The following is a 25216-nucleotide window of genomic DNA, read 5'->3' as shown; positions in this document are numbered from 1 at the left end:
AAAGGTGCTTAAATATTCTGAGCAGGTGAAATTTCAAATTATTATTTTAATCTATATCTTCATTATTCATGTAAAAACAATTCCTATCCTCTAATTTCACATTAGTAATGAATAAACATCTAGTTTTATTTTCCTTGCAACATAAATTCAGTCTGAACTCTGGTTTATCATTACCCATAAAGTCAGTTTGATTAGAGTCAAAAGAAATGCTTTAATTATCCTTGATTGATTATTATAACTCAAATAATTTGGGACAAAGTGCCTAACATAAACTGATGTATTATAACAGCTGTAAGAGACAACATGGAATAAAATCTCTGACTACTGCAGGGATGGCGTTTTGGAATGTGGATGACCTATTATTGGCTATCTGGACCTTCTAACTCTTTTTGTTTCTTTGTTTTTGTTTGTTTTCTTTGGGGGGGGGGGGGTTGCAAGGCAAAAGGCGTTAAGTGGCTTGCCCAAGGCCACACAGCTAGGTAATTATTAAGTGTCTGAGGTACTCCTGCTTCCAGGGCCAGTGTTCTATCTATCCACTGAGCCAACTAGCCGCCCCTGTACCTTCTAACTCTTAAGGGAACTATGCTTCTGAGAAATATGACAATTTTTAATTGAAAGAATGATTAAAATAATAATGCCTCTTCATAGAAAAATAAAAGTATGCTTGTCAGTTACATCATTTTCACAGGTTTTCTCCATTACTGACTAGATAAGAATAACTGTGGGGGACTGTATAAATGAAAAAGGGCAGCACAATGTAAAAGTTTCTGATGAATATACACTATCCAAAATACATAAATTCAACAAAGAAATGCAAACTATTAAGATTCATAGGAAAAACTGCAACAAATCCCTAATGAGAAAACTGAATTCAAATAACTCTGAAGTTTCATCTTTCACACAAAGCAAATTATGAAAGATTTTTTTAATGGGAAGAGTTAATATCAGAGCTATAAACTGGTCCAACAATTTTGAAAAAGTAACTTGTAATTAGATAAAGAACACAGCTAAAATGTCCATGCTTTGATGTGGAGATGCAACTGCTAAGAATGCATAAGACAGCCAATCAAAAAAGGTAACAACCAATATACACAAAAATATTTACAGCCACTTAAAAGTGAAAACATTAGCTTGGAAAGACTTACATGAATTCATGCAAAGAGAAGTAAACAGAACCAAAAAAAAAAAAAAAAGGAATATACATAATGGCTACAATAATGTAAATAGAAAGGACAACAGCACAATTAAAACTGAATGTTCTGAATTAATAATAACCTGATGACTGACTAGGAGGAGGGAGTATATAGCCCATTTCTCAAGCTACATATCTCAGTCCCTTTGACTCAGCCTCCAGATATGAAGAAAAGGGAATCTGCATGAAAATGGAGGAGTATCTCAGATTTGATCTGAGGGCCACCACAGTCAGATCCCTGATCCCTGGGGAAGGGAAAAGGAGAGGGAAATCCTTGTAACTCCCAAGGGGTAAGAAAAGCTTCAACCAGATCTGATGATTAGGGAAGGGGGGACCTTGGATTCAGTCCCAGGAATAAAGAAAGGGACTTTAGCCCTATTGCTCTGATCCTAATCCCCAGAGGAAGGGTAATGTGAGATTCCACCATAGTTGAGGGAAAGGGTCTCAGTTTATCCTAGAGGGAGGATGTGAAAATGAGCATCTGAGATAGGATCCAACATTCAAGCGAAAGGGAACCTCATCACAGTTGTTCCTTTTCTAAACAAGGAGTAAAAAAATAAGGTAGAGCTGTTGTAAATTCTAATATACAAACCTGGAAGAGAATATCTACAAACATCTACAAGCAAAGATTAAAAACTAAACAAAACAAACCAAAAACAAACCGACAAATATCAGAATGCCCACTAAGCTCCAAAAAGAAATGAAACAAAATAAACAAAAAAAACACAGAATACCCACAAGATAAATTAAAAGTTTCTAGAAGAAATGAGGAAAGGGTTTTTTAAGTACAAATTTTGTAAATAAAATGTGAGCAATTAAAAAAAAAAGAAATGGAAAAGGAATGAGAGCTATGCTGCAGAAAAGAAGGAAAAAGAAAGGAGAAAAGGATACACCAGGATTAAAAGGAGAAAGAAGACAGCCAGAACTTATCTCACACAAATAAGGTACACAACCCTTCACAGATGTTTAAGAGTTAGGGGAACAGAGATCACATGAACTTCACTTTCAGCAAAACTGGTCAAAAAAGCATAGAATCATACATACAGATAGATAGATAGATGATAGATAGATAGATAGATAGATAGATAGATAGATAGATAGATAGATAGATATAGATAGACAGACAGATAGACAGATAGATAGATAGATACTAAAATGCCAAGAGTTTAATACAATCCACAGAGAAACAGCAGGAGAGTGAAATGGAGTAATAAGTGAGAAAGTAGATTCACAAAGGGATTAGTTACAAGCAAAACAAAACTTAAGTTTGGACCAATGTGGCAATTTGTTGTGTATGATTATGTTAATTTGTTAGAAGGTTTTGGATTTTGAACAAGGAGAGGGGGGGAAAAGAGGATGCTAGATAATTGAAAGATAAATGAGTAAGTGTATGTGTTTATAGACACACACATACATTTATATGTTATTATATTTTTGTCTTATGATTTCCTGAAATATGATATCCATGCTCTTTTTTCCCCCAGTCATGGCCTAGTACATTGGTTCTTGTATCTGTAGATGTGGGATATTATATATGTATTCATTTAGACATTTTTATAATATATGGGCAAATTTTGTTAAATTGTGTATATTTTTTCATTTTTTGTTAATCTTAATAACTAGGGGCTGTTCTTTGGAGGGTGGTAAGAAGAATTCACTGGGAAATATATTTGATATAAAGAGTGACATAATAAGGAATATAAATTGGATCAAATATATTATTAAAATATGTGATTGGAAAAGGAAGTGGGCTATAATTGGATAAGAGGAATGAGAAAAGACCAAGTATTGGACTGGTATATAATACATGTAAAATAAAGACACGGGGCTGCTAGGTGGTACAGTGGATAGAGCACTGGTCCTGGAGTCAGGAGTACCTGAGTTCACCTCAGATACTTAATTAATTACCTAGCTGTGTGGCCTTGGGCAAGCCACTTAACCCCATTGCCTTGCAAAAAAAAAAAAAAAAAAAGACATGAAGGTCTAGTATGTTTGACTGAAATATCGGTAGAGAAGATCAATAGAAGAATATGAAACAGACAGCATGAGAAAGCATGGATGACTTGCTATCTGAGGTCATTGTAAGAACTGAAGTATATAAAATTTATACTACTAGTATAAATAGCTACTATTTATACTAGTTACATATGTGAATAGTAGATATGTTCATAAAAATTTTATAAAGTTGCAAAAATTGAATTCATTTAAAAATCCTGTAGTGAATTCTTTTATAAAACAGAGTCTTTATTCTTAATCCCTTATGTAAAAGTCATGATTCTTATGTAGCATATTTACTTAAAATTTGGATGTATTCTCATAGCCTATCTTTTTAATTGCTCCAATACTCACAGTCCTTTTGACAAAAGCAGCATTCTTTAAGTCATTATTTGAAAGTCTGAGTCCACTAATATCTAGGTCCAGGAACAAATAATCAAATATTACTTGATGGGGATTGAATTCAAGACAATTTTCCATGCAGGATAGAAGAAAAAAATGGAAATTATCATGTAAGTAAAGAAATACAGCTATGAGGTCAAGAAGTTACTTGACCTCCTAGAGAAATAATTGTCTGGAAACAATAATGAAAACAACTAAATAAAAATTAAGAATTTTTTAACACTAGGCAAAAGTATATGCATGACAAACTAAGAGGCACAGTTTGAAAAGGGATGAGGGATGAGCTGATTCATCACTTTTTGAACTTGTTCTTGGAGATGTGTAAGCATTTTATCAATTATACCTGAAACAAATAATTTCCTAAAACAATAGATCCATCTACTTTCAAACCTGCTACAAAAAGGTAAGTGTAGTTTAAGGTATCTTCTTTCTACAACTTTATGAAAAATCACTTCAATTAATTTGTTTTTCCATTTATTTCAAAGCTGAAAATCGTTTGGGAATATCACAGAATCAGATAAATAAAGAATATAAATATATAGCTATGTAATAAAGGATATAGATAAGAAAATAAAAACATATAAATGGGAAAAAAGTAAACAAATTATTTTCATTATTCTTCTTATTCCTGTAAAGAGTAACTATTTGGGGGGTGGGGAGGTTGGTAAGTCAAAAGTCCTAAAAATTGTTTATTTAAATAGTGGGAATTAAGAGGAAATCACTTACTCCCAATCAGTATTTTAAGGAAAATTCTTCCAAAATGCTATAGCATATACTCAATCTGCCTCTTCTTTGATAATTTATTTCCTCATCATTCTCCTAAACTGTAATAGATTGTAAATGTTCCATAATGAAAAGTAGATTTTGTAAGAAAAGCACTAGATTATTAGAAAAATGTACATAATTCATTAACCCTTTTTTTTTTTTGCTAAATCCAAATACAGTGTGTGAATATAAAACAGTGGATTTGTCTGTTACATAATCATGGTGATAGGATCCTCCAACTAAATAAAACTGGCAGCGTTTGATTTATAATCTTCTTTTATATTATTTCAGAGGGCTTTTTTTCAAAAGACTAAATCTTCAGGACTGGCTGGGCTTGGTTTCCAAACATTTCATCAGATCTCAAACCCATCCAACATACCTCTCTCAAATTCAAAGGAATTATTTCTTTTTGAATATTAAGACTGTCAGTAAAGAAATCACTACATTTCCTAAAGAAACATGCCAGGTTAGAATGTTCATAAAAGAGCTGTCCATTTTGAAAAATGTGGTCTGGAAATGTGTAAGTTAAGGATCTGTGATTTCATAGGAATTGAAACTCCCCTCAAAAAATGCTGATGCAGGGGCCTCTCAGCATGCTCTACGGGTGGGCCCTGGCACCGCTGCCTGGGCGGGGCCTTGGCGGGAGGCGGGGGCAGCGGAGTTGTGCCTGTGCCAGCCCCGGCCCCACCACGTACCCTCCCCCTGCGCTCGCCCCGTCCAGGATGGAGGAAGCCAAGTGGCTGGCGGGCCGCATGGCCGTGGAGAACCACATGAAGAATAACCAAGTGCTGGGCATTGGCAGCAGCTCTACCAGTGTCCATGCCGTCCAGAGGATAGCTGTGAAAGTGAAACAAGAAAACCTGAACATTGTCTGTATTCCCTTGTCCTTTCAGGCCCAGCAGCTCATTCGTCAGAATGGCTTACCCCTAAGTGACCTGGACCAACACTCAGAGCTTGATCTTGCTATTGATGGTGCTGATGAAGTAGATGCTGACCTCAATCTCATTAAAGGTGGTGGAGGCTGTCTGACTCAGGAGAAGAATGTAGCCGGCTATGCCAAATGTTTCATCATTATTGCCGATTATAGGAAGGATTCAAAAAACCTTGGTGACCACTGGGTGAAGAGCATTCCCATTGAAGTCATCCCCATAGCCTACGTGCCCATGTCTAGGGCCCTGTCCTGAAGGTTCGGCGGAGTGGCTGAGCTACAAATGGCAGGGCCTGTGGTGACAGACAATGGCAGCTTTCTGCTGGACTAGAAGTTTGACCGAGTCCACAAATGGAGTGAACACGGCCATCAAAATGATACCAGGTGTTGTGGACACAGGTCTCTTTATCAACATGGCTGAAAGAGTCTACTTTGGCATGGAAGATGGCTTGGTCATGTGAGGGAGAGGCCGTGTCACTGACCTAGGCCACACCATTCACAGAGGCAGAGAAGACCAAGAGCCTTTGCCTTAATGTACTTGCCCCAGGATGGCCAGTCAGAGCATGGGGGAAGACTCCTGAAATATTATTGAATGCCCATCTTTTTTTTTAAAGAAATAGAGAAGCATGCATACACACACACACACATACACACACACACGTATGTATATATATATATTTTTTCTATCTAAAAATACTCACTTTTTTTAAAAGAAATAAAAAAACTTGATTTCATGTTTTATATGAAATACTACCAAAAAAAAAAGAGGTTTTTTTTGAGTCCTTGACTAGAGGCTACTGGTTTCTTATTATTATTCTGAGTGTTTGGTTTTCTGGGGAATCCCAAAATGTCAGCCACTGTGCCAGCCCAGTTTGTTAAGGGCTGAACTAACAGCCCCTGATGCCTTACAGGAGCCATAGATGATCTTTATGCCTTTGTTCTTGATTTAATTTTGAGTTTACATTTTCATAGCTCACAATAGTCACACATTTAGGGTGTGTGTGTGTGTGTGTGTGTGTGTGCGCGCGCGAGAGAGAGAGAGCTGAGCAATGCCCTTGATAGTGACCTTCATGAGCCCCAGCCCTCCTCTGCTGAGGTCAGGCCACTCACCCAAATGGGGAAGCCCATGACCCTCGGTCTCCCGGCCAGAGAGGACTTTACCAGTACACCCTTAGTGCTGCTGGGAGAGACCTCTCATCAGGAGGGCTTGTTTTTGTTGTCGACCTTTTTTGGATTCTTTGTTTGCCTTTCTCCCCTAGGGTCTGTCACTTGCACAGTTGGGCATCAGATGTCTCCTTCTGCATTCTGTGTGTATTGAAATAAAAACAACTCCATGCCACTTCAAAAAATATGCTAATGCAATTTTTTTATACATAAGAAGCTTAAATTATCACCTGGGGTTATGGCCCTTATTCAAAGGCAAAAAGCAGAGCAAAATCACTATTACCAAGTTCATAGAGAATATAACCCCAAGTTAGCTTCAGGTGCAAGCCATTAGAAAACTATTACTATATTTCAAGGAAATTTTGTGTGGTAATATGAAAAATCAGTTTTCAATCTTTTCTTCCTCCTTCCCCCAACCAACTCCCGAATTGCACCTAGACTCATTACCTCACAAATGGATAAATGAAATCTAACTGGCCTTCCTAACTTTATCTCTTTTCCTTTTCTTTAGTTCCCTGAGGTTAGGAACTTGTCTTTCTGTCCCTTACACTAGTAGATTAATAGGTATTTAATATATGATTATAGGGGAAAATACTGAGAGGTATGCTGGATGAAGACAATTAAATGGTTAAATGTCTGGCCTCAAAGAGCCATCATTAATATCTTGGTGGCAGCTAAAAAGGAGAGTTCCAGGCATGTATGGTGGCCTTACACTGTTTAGTATTTTAATCAATGACTTAGACAAAGGCACAGTTGGCATGCATATCAAATGATGCTGAGAAGGATATCCACTGAATGATGGACCAGAATTCAAAAATTAAAAATTTTACTAAATTTAATTAGAGGATTTTAAAAGGAATAAATTTAGTCTTACATTCAGGTACAAAAAAAACTTAACTTTACAAGACTGGAGAGACCTGAACAGGTAGTTTATTTGAAAAGGACCTGGTGTTTAACTGGACAAAAAGCTTGAAATGTGTCAACAACATGATAGGGTGGCGCCAAAAGTTGATTCAGGATGTCACAAAATTCTCAGTGCATTTTTAAACTTTAAAAGACTTTGGAGACACACTGCATTACTAAGGTTACATTAAAACAGGCATATTATTTGGGATGAGAGGTTTTAATATTACTTTATTTTGTCCTAATGAGTTCATATATGGATTGGTTTAGTTCTGGCCATGGAATGTTTGAGAAGAAGATTGATGATCTGGAGGGGATCTAGAAAAGGGCAATTGTGATAGGAAAAGACCTCATGACAAAGGAAGATGAGGTTTAAAGGAACTAAGGATGTTTTAGTCTAGATAACAGAATCACAAAATAATCCTTTAGAATTGGACAGGACCTCAAGAATCATATATTCCAAACCAAATGTGAAAGCAAAAAGTGATCATGACATCTGCTCCAAGACTTCCAATGAAGTAGAACCTGCTGTCTCTTGAGGTTGACCACTCCAGGCTGGGATAACTAAGGCATTCTAGATACCAAACCTTACTGACTTCTTTACCTTGCATCCAATGCTCCTGGGCCCTTTTGGGCCCAAAGAACAGATCTACTTTCTCACTCTTCCACAGGACAACCCTTAAGAGATTTCTCTAGTTGAAACATGCCCAGTTCCTTCAACCAAGCTTCGAATGACATGCATTTCAAGTCTTTTACCATCTTGGGGATTACAAAATGCCAACATGGTTAATCAAGAACAGGTCAGGCCAGAAAGCACCTGCACTGGATTTCCAGCTCTTCCATTTAGTAAGAACTTGAGCAAATGATTTATTTTTATGTTTCAGTTTCTCCTACAGTAATATGATCTCTGAGTTTCCTTTAAGTTCTAAGTCCATAATCCTATGTGCAAAGCACTGTGCTGGAAACTAGAGATAAAAGAGATTAAAAGTCAAATACTTTTGACCCCTTCAAAGGCCTTTACACTGCAGGAAAAACAAAACCTGTGCACAGTTAAAGTACACCACATGTGCCAAGTAAAGGCAAGGGGATTTCTGGGTGCTAGAGGGACAGCACTAACAATGGCTGGAGGAGGGAAAAAAGCTCTCTTGAACAATCAAAGGTCACCCTGAGCTAAAGAAGAGAATTTTATAGAGTATGACAACCAAGTTGGTTGCATCATGAAGATTTATTCTTGGGGTGTTTTTTGGGTTTTTTTTTTTTGTAAGGCAATGGGTTTAAGTGGCTTGCCCAAGGCCACACACAACTAGGTAATTATTGCCTGAGGCTGGATTTGAACTCAGGTACTCCTAACTCCAGGGCAGGTACTCTCTGCACTGTGCCACCTAGCTGCCCTGAAGATTTATTCTTAAAAGAACTAAAAACCAAACACTTCCCCTAAAAACCTGATCAAGTCAGTCAGTCAGCAACCTTTCATGAAGCATCTCTGATATGCTAGAAGCAGCTGTGGAGTTGGGGGGGGGGTACAAAGAAAGGGAAAGAACAGACCCTACTCTCAAGGAGCACAGGGCCTAATGAGGAAAATAACAGAAAAGCGACTGTGGACAAACAGAATACAAAAAGGACAAAAATTCCAGGGGGAAGGCCCAGGAATGGCTCCTACCAGAATGTGAGATTTTGGCTGAGATATGAAGGAAGTTGGGTAAGCTAGATGAGAGGACATGGAGGACAGTAAGAAGATGGCCAACATCAGAAGGAGGAGCTTGTTATGTAAGAAAAAAGTAAATGGTGGAGAAGAAAATGTAAGAACAATGGAAAGCTATGAAGAAATAAGCCAGGTAGTGAAAAGCTTTAAATGATGAAGGATTTTATATTTCATGCAGAAATAGTCTAGAACAGAATTTTTCAAATATTATGTATAATAAGACTCTCTCATTTTACCCATAAAGCAATGGGTAAAATTATTGAATTTTTCTGCAATATTGCCAATTAATTCAATTTTTTCGATAAAGAAGTTTAAATAAAAGTCAACAAATGTGAGAATCAAGATAAATTCAATCCAAATGACAATGAAGGTAACATTAATTGCTAAATAGAATAAGAAATATTTAAAAGAATAAATATGGCTAAATTTGAGATGGCATGTGTTCAATCTCCATATGGCTATGATCTGACACAACTGTTTAATTAAGATTAAATAACAAATAGCTTATGGCGTGTGTGTGTGTGTGTGTGTGTGTGTGTGTGTGTGTGTGTGTGTCAGAGAGAGAGAAAACACAAACGAACTATGGAACCTAGAAATTAAAAGGAAGCTAAAAGGATTTAGACGTTAAAAGGATAACATCTATTATGTTCCTAAATCACTGATCACAGTAAGTACAGTATACATTTCACTCAATAGTTCAAGAAAGATGAAAAGAAATGAAGAAATAAGAGAACTGGAAAATGAAGAAAGGAATTAGTAATAAGCACAACAATTCTTAAAGAGGGGATAGAAAATAAAGAAAAAGTAAAGCTTAAGAAAACAGGATGGTGGGGCGGCTAGGTGGCACAGTGGATAGAGCACCAGCTGGAGTCAGGAGTACCTGAGTTCAAATCCAGCCTCAGACACTTAATAATTACCTAGCTGTGTGGCCTTGGGCAAACCACTTAACCCCATTGCCTTACAAAAATCTAAAAAACAAAACAAACAAACAAAAAAAAGAAATAGGATGGAGGGAAATACACAATTGAAAATCATAATCATAAGATAATTATCTTATAAAATGGAAAGAAAGCAAGATTAATTAGAAAGTAGGATCCAACAATAAGTATTTGTAAAACAGAAAATGTGCAGAGTCAAAACAACAAATAGGATCAATCCTATTATGCTTCAGCTGCAATAAAAAAAAAACAGAGGTAGAAATCACGATTTCAGACAAAGCATCATAAAAATAGATTTAATTAGGAAAAAAAACCAGGAAAACTACATTTTCTTGAAACATACCACAGAAGTGAATTAATATCAATGCTAAATATATGTACAGCAAATTACACAGAAGCTAAATACTTCAAGGAAACATTAAGAGTTACAAGGAGAAAGAGACAGTAAAACTATAATTGTGGGGGACTTCAATTTACTAAACCCACCCAGACTAGATAAATCTAATTTTTAAAAATAAAAAAAGTGAAGGACTTGGAAAGAACTTCAGAAATATAAACTATGATAGACACAAATAAGCATATACATTTCTCAAGTATGTGTGGTATGCTTACAAAAAATGACCATGTATTATGACAAAAAAAACATTTCAAATGAATAAAGCAGAACTATTAAACACATCTTCTAAGGATCACAATGTAATAAAAATATAGTAAAGAGCATTTAATGAATTTGATGAAAAACTAGAGATGAAAAAACATAATCCTATGATAAAAATAGTTAACACTTATACTGCACTTACAATTGTGTTAGATGTTAACATACACTTTGTGTTAAACACCTTAAAATTTTTATCTCATTTGATCTTCAAAATAACCCTATGAGCAAAGAAATGGAAACTAAGGGAATGCCCATCAATTGGGGAATGGCTTAACAAACTGTGGTACATGTATGTGATGGAACAATACTGTTCTATTAGAAACCAAAAGGCATGTAAATTCAGGGAAGCCTGGAAAGATTTGCATGAACTGATGCTAGCGAGATGAGCAGAACCAGAAAAACATTATACACCCTAACAGCAAACTTAATAGATTTGCTCATAGCTACAGGGCAACAAGCAAGCACTGGTGTCTGTGATGGAGAATGCCACCTGTATCCTGAGAAAGAATTGTGGAGTCTGAACAAAGACCAAGGAATATTTCCTTTAATTTTATAAAAAATGTCTTAGGGGGCAGAGCCAAGATGGCGACATGAAAGGATCAAGTCTTAGGAGCTCTCTGATAAAAACTCATAAACTAAGGACTCTAACTAAACTTTCGAGAAACAGAACCCACAAAGGGACCCAGTGAGGCAGTTCTACTCGAGGTAACCTGGAAGAGCAGAAAGGCTCTGTTCCCTGGGGCAGGAGGGGCGCCCGCCAGAGGGGTGGCTTGCCAGAGCCAAAGAACTTCAGCCTCCCGGAGGCAGCCCCAGGGCGCTGGGAGCCTCAGCTCACAGCAGCGGGGGAGTCTCCTGAGCTGCACCCCGGGGAGCACCGGCACAAAGTGGGGGAACAGTGGGGGACCTCTGCCAGAGCAAGCACCTGCAGCCCAGACCTGGAAACAGAAGCAGGCAGAGCCAGTAAGCAGGAGCCCCCAGGGCATGAGCCCATTGAGCTGAGGGAGGGGAGTGAAGAGAGAAAGAGACTGCCAAGCTCTGTCCTCTGTCCCTGGATGTACAGGACTCTGGAGCTCTGACCACATTCAGATCCTGATCGCAGTCTAGGCCCCCCCATAGAACAACAGGGACCCCCGCACATCAGCCCCGTGGCAAAGGGGGGCGCTTATGGTCATTCACAGACCAGGAGGGAGGAGAGAACCTCACACACTGAGACCCTTGTGGGAGTGTCCCAAAAGCTCAGGAAGCACCCCAAAAAAACAGGCTTAGGCTGGGAAAATGAACAAAGAAACAAGAGGAAGACCATTGAGAAATATTTTGCAAATGAGCCCAAGAAGGATCAAGATACTCTCAGTCTGAAGATGAGGAAGCACAAGCTCCTGCATCTAAAGACTCCAAGAAAAACAGAAATTGGGCTCAGGCTATGATAGAGCTCAGAAAAGACTTTGAAAATCAAATGAGGGAGTTGGAAGAAAAACTGGGAAAAGAAAGGAGAGAGATGCAGGAAAAACATGAAAATGAAGTCAGCAGCTTAGTCAAGGAAATCCAAAAAAATGCTGAAGAAAATAGCATGCTAAAAACCAGCTTAGGTCAAATGCATAGAACAGTTCAAAAAGTTATTGAGGAGAAGAATGCTTTAAAAAGCAAAATTGGCCAGATGGAAAAAGAGATAAGAAAACTCTCTGAGGAGAATAAATCCTTCAGACAAAGAATAGAATTCAGGGAGATTGATGAATTTACCAGAAATCAGGAATCAATACTTTAAAACCAAAAATATGAAAAATGAGAAGAAAATGTGAAATATTTCAATGATTAAACAATTGATATGGAAAACAGACTTAGGAAAGATAATTTGAAAATTATTGGAATACCTAAAAGTCATGACCAGGAAAAGAGCCTTGACATCATTTTCAAAGAATTACTACAGGAAAATTGCCCTGATATTCTAGAAGCAGAGGGCAAAATAGAAATGGAGAGAATCCACCGATCCCCCCGAGAAAGAGATCCCCCAAAACCAACCCCTAGGAATATTATAGCCAAGTTCCAGAGCTCCCAAGTCAAAGAGAAAATATTACAAGCAGCCAGAAGGACATAATTCAAATATCGTGGAGCTGCAGTCAGGATCACACAGGACTTAGCAGCAACTACATTGGAAGCTCACAGGGCTTGGAATACAATATACCAGAAGGCAAAAGAGCTTAGAATGCAGCCAAGAATGAACTACCCAGCAAGGCTGAATGTCCTCTTCCAGGGAAAAAGATGGACTTTCAATGAACCAGGTGAATTTCAAAGGTTCCTTTTGGAATGGCCAGAGCTGAACAGAAGGTTTGATCTTCAGATACAGGACTCAGGTGAAGCATGGAGATTGGAGGAGAGGGGGGAAATAGGAGGGACATAATGAGGATGAACTGCATGTATAGAAAAATGATACTGATAATATTCATATGAACCATCTCAGTTAATAGAGCAGGTAGAGGGAGCTTTTATAGTGGAAGCACAGGAGAAAGCTGAAGTCGAAGATAAAAAATGGTGTAAAAATGGAGTCAATTAGAAAAAAAAGGGAAATGGAATGGGTGAAAGAAGAAGGAGAGGGGGAATAGTCCAAGCTATTTCACATAATAAGATTTTTTTTTTATTACAATGAGCTATTGCAATGATATGGAAGGGGGGAGGCAAGGGGGAATAAGGGAACCTTTGCTCTCATCAGAGATGGCTAGGAGAGGAAATAGCAAATATACTCAATGGGGTATAGACAACTGGAGTAAGAAGGAGGGGGGAGCAGGGGGAAGGGGTGGGGATGTGAATAAAGGAGGAGAGGATGGACCATGGGGGGACAGTGGTCAGATATAACACATTTTCTTTTTTTACTTCTTGCAAGGGGCTGGGATTGGAAGGCCTGCCCAGGACCATAGGGCCAGGTGGATTCTGGGCCTAAGGGGTGGTATGGGGGCTCAGGGCTTCTTGGCCCCAGGACCAGGGATCTGTCTGCTGCACCACTTAGCGACCCTACAGCAGAGTCAGAGTGACAGGAGAGAGAAAATATAGTACATGGTAGTGGAGAAAAATGTTGTCTTATTATGTAATTTTGTTATATCTCATACTATAATGTTTCTTCCTTAAGGATATGATTTCTCTCTCATCACATTCAACTTAGATCAATCCATACTATGGGAATGATGTAAAGACTAGCAAACTGCCTTCTGTGAGGAGAGGGAAGCAAGATTGGGGGGGGGGGGGATTGTAAAACTCAAAATAAATAAAATCTTTCTAAAATAAAAAAAAATTAAAGATACCCAGAATTAAAAAAAAAAAAACAATAACTCTATGAACTGCAGACAAACGAGAATTATAATGTGACTTGCCCAGGGTCACATAGCTAGTAAAAATCTGAGGCTGGAATTAAATTTAGGTCTTCCTGATTCCAGGACTGGAGCTATATTTAACACTTACCTACTTCTTAGAACCAGTGAGTCAAAGAATAAATCACATCATCAATGATTTCATTGAAGATCATAACAACAATTGGATAACATGCCAAAATTTTGAGGATGCAGCTAATGTAATCTTTGGGAGAAAGTTTTTAAATCAAAATAATCTCATCAATAAAAGAGAGGAAAAACTGACCAACTAGGCACAAGGCAAAGGAAAGTAGAAAACCAAAAAATTAAAATTCCTCAATTAATTAACAAAAGAGAAATCCTGAAATAAAAACTTAAAAAAAAAATAAGAAATAAGAATAAGATCTGTTTGAAAAAGCAATAAATTGGGGTGGCTAGGTGGCGCAGTGGATAAAGCACCAGTCCTGGAGTCAGGAGTACCTGGGTTCAAATCCAGTCTCAGACACTTAATAATTACCTAGCTGTGTGGCCTTGGGCAAGCCACTTAACCCCACTTGCCTTGCAAAAAAAAAAAAAAAAAACAAACCCTTTAAAAAAGCAATAAATTATATAAGCCATTACTAAACTGATTTAAAAAGAAAACTACCAGTAACAAAAATGAAGAGTGTAAATTCAAAACCAATGATGATGAAGCAAAAGAAATTATTCGCCAAATTATATGTCATTAAAACTGAAAATCTAAATGCAATGATTATTTATAAAAATATGAAATGTCCAGATTAATAGAATGAGAATAGAGGATTAAAAAATACTAAATCTTAGAAAAAGAAATTGTACTAGTCATAAAAGAACTCACAAAGCAGGGACAGCAAATAAAAGCCAGGACTAGATGGGATTTACAGTCAAATTCTACCAAATATTTAAATAAAATTTGGTTATAAAAGCTGTTAAAAAAAATAAGGAAAAGAAAGTATCCTACTAAATTCCTTCCACTATACACATATATAAACTCAATACCTAAACAAGAAAGAGTTCAAAAAGGGAAAAACATCAAAGTAAAAACCATAGGTCAAACCATAGGTCACCATCCCCAACAAATCTTAATGTAAAAATATTAAATAAAATATTAGCAAATAGAAAACAGTAACATGTCACAAAGATTATGCACTATAATCAGTCTAAATTTATGGCAAGATTGTATAGTTGATATCAACAGAAGTACAACTATGAGCATAACTGACCATACTATTAACAAGCAACAAAATCCATATGATTGCTTTACTAGATGCAGAAAAAGTTTGATAAGTTATAATGCATATTACCATTTAAAACACTAGAAAGATAAGAATAAATAAATTTCTTTAATTTAAACATTATGCACAGGTTTTGCTTTTCTTTCTTTCTCAATAGGAATCTAGGGAATATGGGGTGAGGGGTGAAGGTGCAAGGAGAAGATGGAAGAGAACAAAGTCAGACCTCCAAGAAAATAAAATTTAATTTAAAAAATGAAGTTCTTTTCAAAACTGTCTGACAATTTAAAAGAACATAGAGTCTCTCACATATAATCACAAAATATGCATAGCTATTTCAAAGGGTATCTGAATAAAAAGAAAAAAAATTATTCCTTTCAAGTGATAATAACAAAATTTTTCACCATAAACTACTACTTCTAGTAGGTTATCTTTAAAAAATGGACAGAAAAATAAAACAACGCAAAGCCCTCAAATTCACACTCTGATCCAGTAAATAAAATAAATCCATCCATAAGAAAGTTAAAAACTATGGATATTAAATTTATAAAATATTTTCCAGTTTACAAAACACTACCATACAAATGAAATAGAAATAAAGGTCTCATTGTTAATCACTTGGGAACCCTTCAGAAGAAATTATGATTTGTGTTTGAAAAATCTATAATTTTTCTAAATATAAGTGGATAAGGAATCCCTATATTATATAATTGGTTTTACAAGTGAACAAGAACAGTAGTGAAACTGGTTTATGCTAGTACACTGAAATGAAATGTCTGAACCTGAATATCTCCTTCTGCATTAGTTAAGGATGAATAAAGAATATTCTAGTTATCAAAATGACAGTGATTTCAATATCATTTAAAATATATATGTAAAACTAGAACTTATAATGTAATTGTTATAAAGACAAAATATTAATCTCAATATTTCAAAACAAATTGCAACATTTGTTATAAAATGCATCTCAAGCAGAGAAACTACACTGAAAAATAACATTACATATTACCATATCATTATTTTATGAAAATAAAATAATAAAAGATCTTATCAATTTTATATTTTGGTCCAAATGTCTATTGAACATGATAAAATGGACTCTCGTTAAGGGACTTTTGCAAGCATGACAGTTCCTAAATAATAAAGGTCCTGAATATTTCCCAGTGTTTGAATACACGAAAGGTAAACTTCATATTTAATATCTAGGAGAGTCTCAAGAACAAACACAACAAGTTTACATGATAGTATTAATCTTATTGAAATCCTTGAGAACATTTTATAGATGAGAAAAGATAAAAACTAATTTATCAGGGTAAATCAGAAGCAGAGAGGAGATTACGACTTTATTCTTACTTTGTTCCCAAATAAAACTTAAAACCTATTGGCCATCTTAATCTAAATTCCAATTTTTAATCTAAATTTCAGGACTTCAGTAACCCCCCCCCAAAATAATCTACATTTGATAAGAGGCTAAATATGTAAAAGATAATTACTACTACAACATACAAACAGAAGGTTTCACAGTAAAAGTTAAGTTTCATTAAGAGAGATCATGGAGAACAAGCTTCTCCTGGGCTCAGCTGGGAATGTCTATGAAAAAATTGCAGAAGCTAGGCTTGCACTAACCAATTTCAAATTTTCATGCAATTAGAGAAAGAAAACAAAAACAAAGAAGGTAAAGGAAAGAAAATGAAATTTAAAGTTAATTTTCAGAACCTAATGAAAATGGGTCATCGCTAGTTAGTGATTTACGAGGTTAGGCTATAACCCTATAAAGTATCAATATATTGATTACTTTAAGGAAGAACAACGGAAAAAAGTGAGCTATATTCCTATGCGGTTGCTTTTCATCAATAAATATTCTGATCGCCATTTGCTGTGTATTGATATCTCTTTTTGTGTGCATTTTCAATGGGTTTCTGTCTTGTATTTAAGGAAATATAGAAGTTAATTCTTGATTATATGAATTGAGAATAGGAATTGTAATAGAAATAGTATTAATGAATAATCCAAAAATAATTTCTTATATTTTTTCCTGCTACTCTACAAGATTTATAATCCTAATTTATTGTCTTTATTAAAGACATGCTTGAGGTCCAGAGAAGTTACTGGCCTTATTAATGGTCAGTATCAAATATTATAACTTTTTCTCAAATCATCCTAACTACCAATCCAGAGCTACATGTACTATGCCATGCCAAGCTGTATCTTTATTTTTGATAACCATGTACTATATATACACATACTTTGGTGGTACATGAATAGAGTAGAGACTACATAACTTTAACAGATCCTAGAATTGAAAGGAAGCTTTTTGGAGTAATCTATTCCTTTTCCCATTTCACCCCCACTCATACATGCCCACAATGTTCCAATGAGACTGGAGATCCTTCTTGACTTCTTAAAAAACCCAATCATATATACCCTTTAAAATTCAGTAAATAAAAATTGGCATAGAAATCAGTTCAGTGATTTTAACATTAACAATAACGATGTTTCTTCATGCAGTTATAGCAAAGAAGGGTATAGATTTGCATATAAAAATTGAAGATTGGCCATGTTTGTTATAATGGAAATGCTGTTGGGAGTTGGAGTCAGCTCAAAGTTCTATCTTGTTTCCTACCCAGAAGGACTTGTGGTAAATCACTTAAATCTCTCTGAGTTTCAATTCCTTTTCAATGGAAAAAAAGGAAGCTGGATAGTCCTATTAAGGCCCTATTACAAATAAAAATATATGATTCTATGATGAAATTCTTTGATTTTCTTAAAAAAACTTCAAAATCTGAAATTATTTTAAACTTTTTATATTAAGTGGCATGTATATAATAATGCAAAATAATTAATAATAAAGCACTGGTCCCTGTTTTATGACAAAGGAAAAAAGATACCATCAGAGAGAAAGTGCTATGAAAACCAAAGGAGATAGTTAATTTTTTATTACATGGAGTTTAAGTGGGGTTTCTTTTCTTTAATGGAAGTTTTTAATGAAAAACCTTCCTCCCCCATAGAACTTAATAGAAACCAGAGCTGTCATCTTTTTCATGCCCACACTTCTGAGAGGGAGAGAGAAGGAAAAGAGAAGAGGGAAAGGAAAGTGGAGAAGGAAGAAGATAATCATGAGGAAGAAAAGAAAGAAAGAGATAAAGGAAAAAAAGGGGGAAGAAATGGATTCCAGGAGAGACTGGGAAGATACAATTCAAAAAAAGATATGGTTAAATAAAAATCTACTGGAACAAAGGATAAATTTCATGATGGTTTATTCAAAATACTATTTGGTTTCCTAACTAATTTAAGAAATACATGGCAATGCTAGTTAGAGCTTCCATTAGTAATTATTTCATTAACAGATAAATTTTTTTTTTTTTAAAAAAAGCCACTTATGGGGTGGCTAGGTGGCATAGTGGATAAAGCACCCGTCCTGGAGTCAGGAGTAGCTGGGTTCAAATCCGACCTCAGACACTTAATAATTATCTAGCTGTGTGGCCTTGGGCAAGCTACTTAACTCCATTACCTTGCAAAAACTTTAAAAAAAAAAGCCACTTCCAAGGAAAAACTTTAATGGAGAACTTTTGTTTTGCAAAGCATAAAAGACTGTAAACTGTGAATTTATATTATTATTAATTAAAATAGCACCATCCACTAATTCAATGATCTGATATCATATTACTGATATCAATAGTGTTTTTCTTTCCATGACAGCAAACCACTGAACATTTTGGTAATGCCATGAAACAGAGAATTTTCCACAGTTGGATAGCTACATAATATTATGGGGACCCTAAAATTTTTCAACAGTTCCAAACTTTAGGTGCTTCTTTTAGTTTTAGAATCTCACTGACAGATGGCAATGTTAAAAATAAAAAGAATCTACATTTTGTTTCTAAGGAAGGTGAAGATAATTTATAAGCGGTGTGAAGTAAGTCCAAAGTCTGAGAAATGATGCAAATTCTTTTTGAAATATATTAAGATTATACTGTTCCTTGCGCCTATTCAAAATAGTATCTGAAGAAAGGGCAAAAACAGAGAAAGAAAAGGACAGGTTAATTTCACTAATAAATATCGATACAAAAAAACTGAAATGACATACTATAAAAAAAAGTACAGCAATATATATACACAAAGATGAAATGTCACTATGACCAGATAAGATTCCCACCAAGAATGTAGGACTGGTTAAATATTAAGAAAACTATCAGTATAAATGACTACATTAAAAACAAAAACAAGATAAACCATATGATTACATCAATTGATGCAGAAGAGGCTTTTGACAAAATACAATAAACATTCCTATTAAAAATGCTAGAAAACATAGGAATCGATGGATTTATTATTAAATGGATAATTATTAGATTTATTATTAAATTATTGGATTTATTATTAAAATGATAAGCAGTATCTAATTAAATCAAGAACAAGCATTATCTGAATTGGAATAGACTGGAAGCCTCCCCGATCAGAGGTGAAGAAATGTTGTCTATTATTACTATTACTATTCTGTACAGTACTAGAAATGCTAGCAAAAAAAAAGGACAAGAAATTAAAAGAATGAAAATAAGTCAAAAGGGAAATGAAACTATCACTATTTGAAGATGATATGATGGTATATTAAGAGAACCATAGAGAATCAACTAAAAAACTAGTCAAAATAATTAACTTTAGCAAAAAAAAAGTAGGATATAAGATAAACCAACATAAAATATCAGTACTTCTACTACCAACAAAATACAGCAGGAAGAGATAGAAACAGAAATTCCATTTAAAATAATTGAAAATAGTACAAAATACTTGTGAGTCTACCTACCAAAAAACACACAAGATATATGCAAACATAATTACAAGACAGTCCCCAAAAATAAAGCCAAATCTAAACAAGTGGAAATATATTCATTGCTTCAGGATAAACTCATCTAATATTAATAAAAATGATAATGTTACCTAAGTTAATTTATTATCAGTAGGAGTATTAGCATTAGTGTTATCAGTAAAACTACCAAAAAACTATTTTACAGCTAGAAAAAAAGACAATCTATCTGGAAGAACAAAAGGTCAAGAATATCAAGGGAATCAAAGGGGAAAAAAAAGTGAAGGATGGTGGTCCAATAGTACCAGATTTCAAATTATGTCAAAAGCATTAATCATCAAAATAATCTAGCACTGTATAAGAAAAACAGTGGTAGATCTCTAGAATAGCATGGCTATAATATACAGAAGTAAATGACCACAAATAATCTAATATTTGATAAACCCAAAGATCTTGGTTTGGTGGCCAAGAATTCACTATTCACTAAATATTACTGGGAAAACTGGAACACAGTCTGGCAGAAACTAAACCAACATCCTCTACCATATCCCAACAGAAGATTAAAATCAGTATGTGATCTAGCTATAAAAGGTATCACCATAAGCAAATTAGCAGGACATAGGAATAAGTGCTTGTCAAACATATTAATAAGGGAACAATTTATAAATAAACAAAAGATGAAAGTATCATGAGGTAAAAGGGATTTTAATCACCTTAAAATGGATTTAATTTTATAACAATTTTACATAAACAAAACCAATGCAGATAAAATTAGAAGGAAAACAGGTAATTGAAAAAAATCACACTTTTTATATATAAATATCAATTTAAAACCAAGTTTCTCTTATAAGGGCCTCATTTTTCAAATAAATAGGGAAATGAGCCAAATTTATGAAAATAGGAACCATTCCCCAATTGATAAATAGTCAGAGTATATGAAAAGGCAGTTTTCAGGATAGGAAATCAAATATCTACAATCAAATTTAAAAAATGCTTTGAATCACTATTGATTAGACAAATGCAAATCAAAATTTTTAAGATAACATTTTATGTCTATGAGATTGACTAATGTGACAGAAAAAGAAAATGACAAGTGATAAACGGTTTTAGAAAAATAGGGAAAATAATGTACTGTTGCTAAAGTTGAAAACTGGTCCAATCATTCTGGAGAGCAATTTGGATTTATACTGAATGGGCAATAAAATCGGGTATACCCTTTGGCCCAGGAATACCACTACTAGGTCTGTATTTCATAGAGATCAAAGAAAATAAACCCACATTATAAAAATATTTATAACAGCTCTTTTTGTAGTGGTAAAGAAATAGAAGTTGAAGGATACTGAATAAATTGTGATATATGACTGTGATAGAATGTTACTGAGCTATAAGAAATGACATAGATGGTTTCAGGAAACCTTAAGAAAATGCCTCTGTGAATTAAGCAGAACCAGGAGAACAACAGATTTAATTATTCTGAATAATACAATGATCCACAATAACTTCTGAGGATTCATGATGAAAACTACTATACATTCAGAGGACTGAAGAACTCAAGAGTACACTGAATCACATTTTTTTTTAGCTTCTATATTCTTGGGGGAATTTTGGCAACATATACATATTAGTCTTTGCAAAGTTTGTTTTTCACCTACTTTACATGTTTAATGGGTATCACATAATTCTTGGTTTCTCAATGGATGAAAAAAGGAGCTGGAGTAAGAAAATTTGTAATTAAAAGTTTAAATATTTTTAGCAATTTTTGAAGAGTTCCTTTTAACAAATCATTTTAGTATTAACACTATCATATAGACCTGTGAATAATAGTTTTTGATAGCAAAAAAAAAATCAACGCAACTTTCAAAATTAATACTACCCCTTATCAACTATCTTCTCATCTTTTAAATCAACTTCTGGAGTAAAAACTATTAGAACTCATACATTACAATCACTCTTTTTAATACAAGCTCAATTTAGAAGAAACTTATTGATAAATCCTGTTTAAACAATAGGTTTAGATTTTTTAAACACATGAATTTCTAATACTTGACTTCGTAAAGCCAAAATACTTCTTTCAATAGAGAGGCTTCATTATAAAGGAACTGTTATTAGTGACAGACAATATGAAAGGAAGAGAAACTAAAATATGTTTTTAAAAGGAAGTTATAATAGTAAGGTTGGGTGGTTTCCCTAACAATTACCATCCTAGAGAAAAAAGACAATGTTTACTACTCTTGTGATACAAAAAATAAAAAGTAACATGATATAAACAATATGTTAACTAAACTCTGATTCAAACTCTGAAATCAGTATAGTATGAGAAAAATATAGCTGGACAATTATCTAGATAGTAGCATATTTGTTTCAGATTTTATTTTTCCATTCTTTCTCTTGGCAATGTCATCATTTTTCATGAACTTAAATATAATTTCTATGAATTGACTTGTATTCATGTATATGTACATGTACATATAAAATGTGTGTGGATAAGTATGTATCTAGTCTGGGTCTTACCCTTGAATTTTGGTCCCACAAAAACATTTTCCTAATGGACATTTTAAATGAAATGTCCCAAAGGTATCACAAGTTCAGCGACTTCAAAACAGAATTGATCTCTCTCTCCCTTCCAAATCTTCCTCTTTATAAAACTTCACTATTTCTGTTGAAGGCACCATCAATAACACTAGCCACCTAGATTTCTAACTTAGGCATTATCTCTGTCTCTTCACTCTCCTTCACCCTATACATTAAGTTAGTTGCTAAATCTTGCCATTTCACATGTATGATACATGACCCTTTTTCTTCATTGATGAAGATAATGCCAAGATCGCTTCATGACTAGGTTGTTGCACCAGGTTCTTAATTGGTTCATCTGCCCTATGTCTCTTATACCTCCAGATCCTATACATTGCTAATAAAGTAATTTTTCGTTAGTTCATAAGATCTGACAACATGATTTGCTTATCAATCTAATGAAATGGCTTTCTCAAGACTCTAGGAAAGTAACAGTAATAATATTAATGACAGTAAGTAGTTTCTTAAGGATACTGGCAGCAGGAATAATATAGTAGAATGAGCTCTATACAAGGTTACCAATGATCTCTAATTTGACAAATCCATTGGCCTTTAGTCTCTCAGTCCTCATTCGTTTGGAACTTTCTGCAATCCTTAACATCTCTCAATCATCTTCTTCTGCATGCTAGTTTCTTCTATCTAGGTTTTCTGGACACTAGTATCTTCTGATTTCCCTCCTATCTGTCAATTCCTTCTCTGCCTCCTTTGCTGTATCTTCATCCAGGTCACACCTGCTAACCCCCACAGCACTGGGCTGCATCCTGTTCTCTTCTTCATCTATACAATTTCACTTTGGTGATCTCCACAACTGACACAAAATTAATTACCATCTCTATGCTGATGATTCTCAAATCTATTTACCTAGACCTAACTACTCCATTGAACTCCTGTTTCCAACAGCCTACTAGGTGCCACAAATTTGCTATCTTGTAGACATTTTAAATTCAACATGCCCCAAACTGAACTGATCTCTTTCCCTCTAAACTTTCCCTCCTTCCAAATTTCTTTATTATTCAATGGTGATTGAGGGCACCCACCATTCCTCCCAGTTTTCCCAAGCTCACAATGTGTCATTCTCAATTCTTCACTATCTTGCACCACAATCCCTTACCCCCAAGACTGTTGGTTTTATCTCTATACTATTTCTCTCCTCCATCTCCTCTTCTTCTCTGGCACTACTCTGGCACAGATTACCATCTCACTACCAATGGATCTTGAGACCATGAATCTCTACCCAATCCAGTTCACCCTCCGTTCACAGCTGTCAGTGATGTTAGTACTATGCACATCTGACCATGTCCTTCCCTTACTATATTGTGTCTAGAATCAAACAGAAAATTCTCTGATGACATTCAAAGACAATCATGACCTAACCCTCCTCCTGCCCATAGTCTTTGCTTCTGGGGCCTGATCTCAAAGCTATTACTTGAACAAGGCTCTCCATCTGTCTGCTCTAGGCATTTTCCCCTGGTTGTCCTCTAAGACTGGAATGCATTCTCATCTCTCACTTTACTTTTTTCTTTCAAGTTCCAGCTAAAATCCCACCTTCTAAAAGAAATTCAGGTACTTCAAAGAGTTCTCAATTTTGCAGCTAATTATTATCTAGCAATATAGATGAAAATGGATAATGTATAAGCTTCATAAGATCTGGGTAGATAAAGTGAATAATACTGCTGTGATTATAAAGCAAGTATAGAATTTGGGGAAAGCCCACATTACTCTTTGATTGTAAGGGATTACATATGCCTGTCTTCTGAATGCTTTACCTCCTCCACTGGAACTGCAGATTAAACAACCAATCAGGAAACATTTATTAAGTATCTAACTATTTTTCAGTCATAATTTGAGAGACTGAGGATATAAAGACAAAAATGAAAAAAATTCCTGCCCTCAAGGCAAGGAACTGAAGGAAACAACATATACACATATAAGTAAATATAAAATATTCTAACGGTATTCTCTGGCTTACTGAGGAAGCTTTCAAATGAGTTGAGTTTTGAAGAAAACTATGGGCAGAGGGTTAGCATAATGGGCAGACCTCCTGGCCTGGAATTAATTAGACTCAGCTTCCCAAATTCAAATCTGGTCTAAGTGAATTAATAGTTTTGTGACAGCGGGTTACTCAACCCTTTAAACTCAGTTTCCTCATCTGTAAAATGAACTGAGGAAGAATATGGAAAATTGTGCCATCATAATTTGCCAAGAAAACCCCAATTGAGATTACAAAGTCTGAAACAACTGAAAAATGCAACAAAACACTTCTTCTACATGAAATACTAATTTCTTTCAGATACTAGTGCCCCATCTCCAAAATACTTTCTGTATTTGTATCTATTCTATATAGATTTATATGCATATTAATATATATATATATATATATGAAAAAAATCTAAGCTCCTACCTACTAGGCATTCTTTGTACTTATACTCCCAGTGCCTAGACACAATAGAGTAAACAGTAGATATTTAATAAAAACTTGTTGATTTACTAATAAAGGAAGAAGGGAAAGGAGATGAGGAGAGTGATGGAAGAAGATTCGAGGACTAAAGGAGAAGAATAGAGGTAAGGAAAGAGAGAGAATAAAGGTATTGGGAAAGAGAAAGGGTACA

At 35.0% G+C, this 25216-nt stretch overlaps 1 protein-coding gene and 1 pseudogene across 15 annotated transcripts in view; one reads left to right on the top strand and one right to left on the bottom strand.

Moving 5' to 3' along the window:
* ARHGAP32 (Rho GTPase activating protein 32) overlaps positions 1-25216 on the bottom strand; it is a 380058-nt gene that overhangs the window by 74890 nt on the left and 279952 nt on the right. The window lies entirely within an intron of this gene.
* On the top strand, positions 4924-5797 carry LOC141508061 (ribose-5-phosphate isomerase pseudogene; annotated as a pseudogene).

Source organism: Macrotis lagotis, chromosome 1 (assembly GCF_037893015.1).
Source record: "Macrotis lagotis isolate mMagLag1 chromosome 1, bilby.v1.9.chrom.fasta, whole genome shotgun sequence".
In the NCBI taxonomy this organism is placed as follows: domain Eukaryota; kingdom Metazoa; phylum Chordata; class Mammalia; order Peramelemorphia; family Peramelidae; genus Macrotis; species Macrotis lagotis.
The sequence above is the reverse complement of the archived record's forward strand: the minus strand, read 5'-3'. Positions and strand labels throughout refer to the sequence as shown.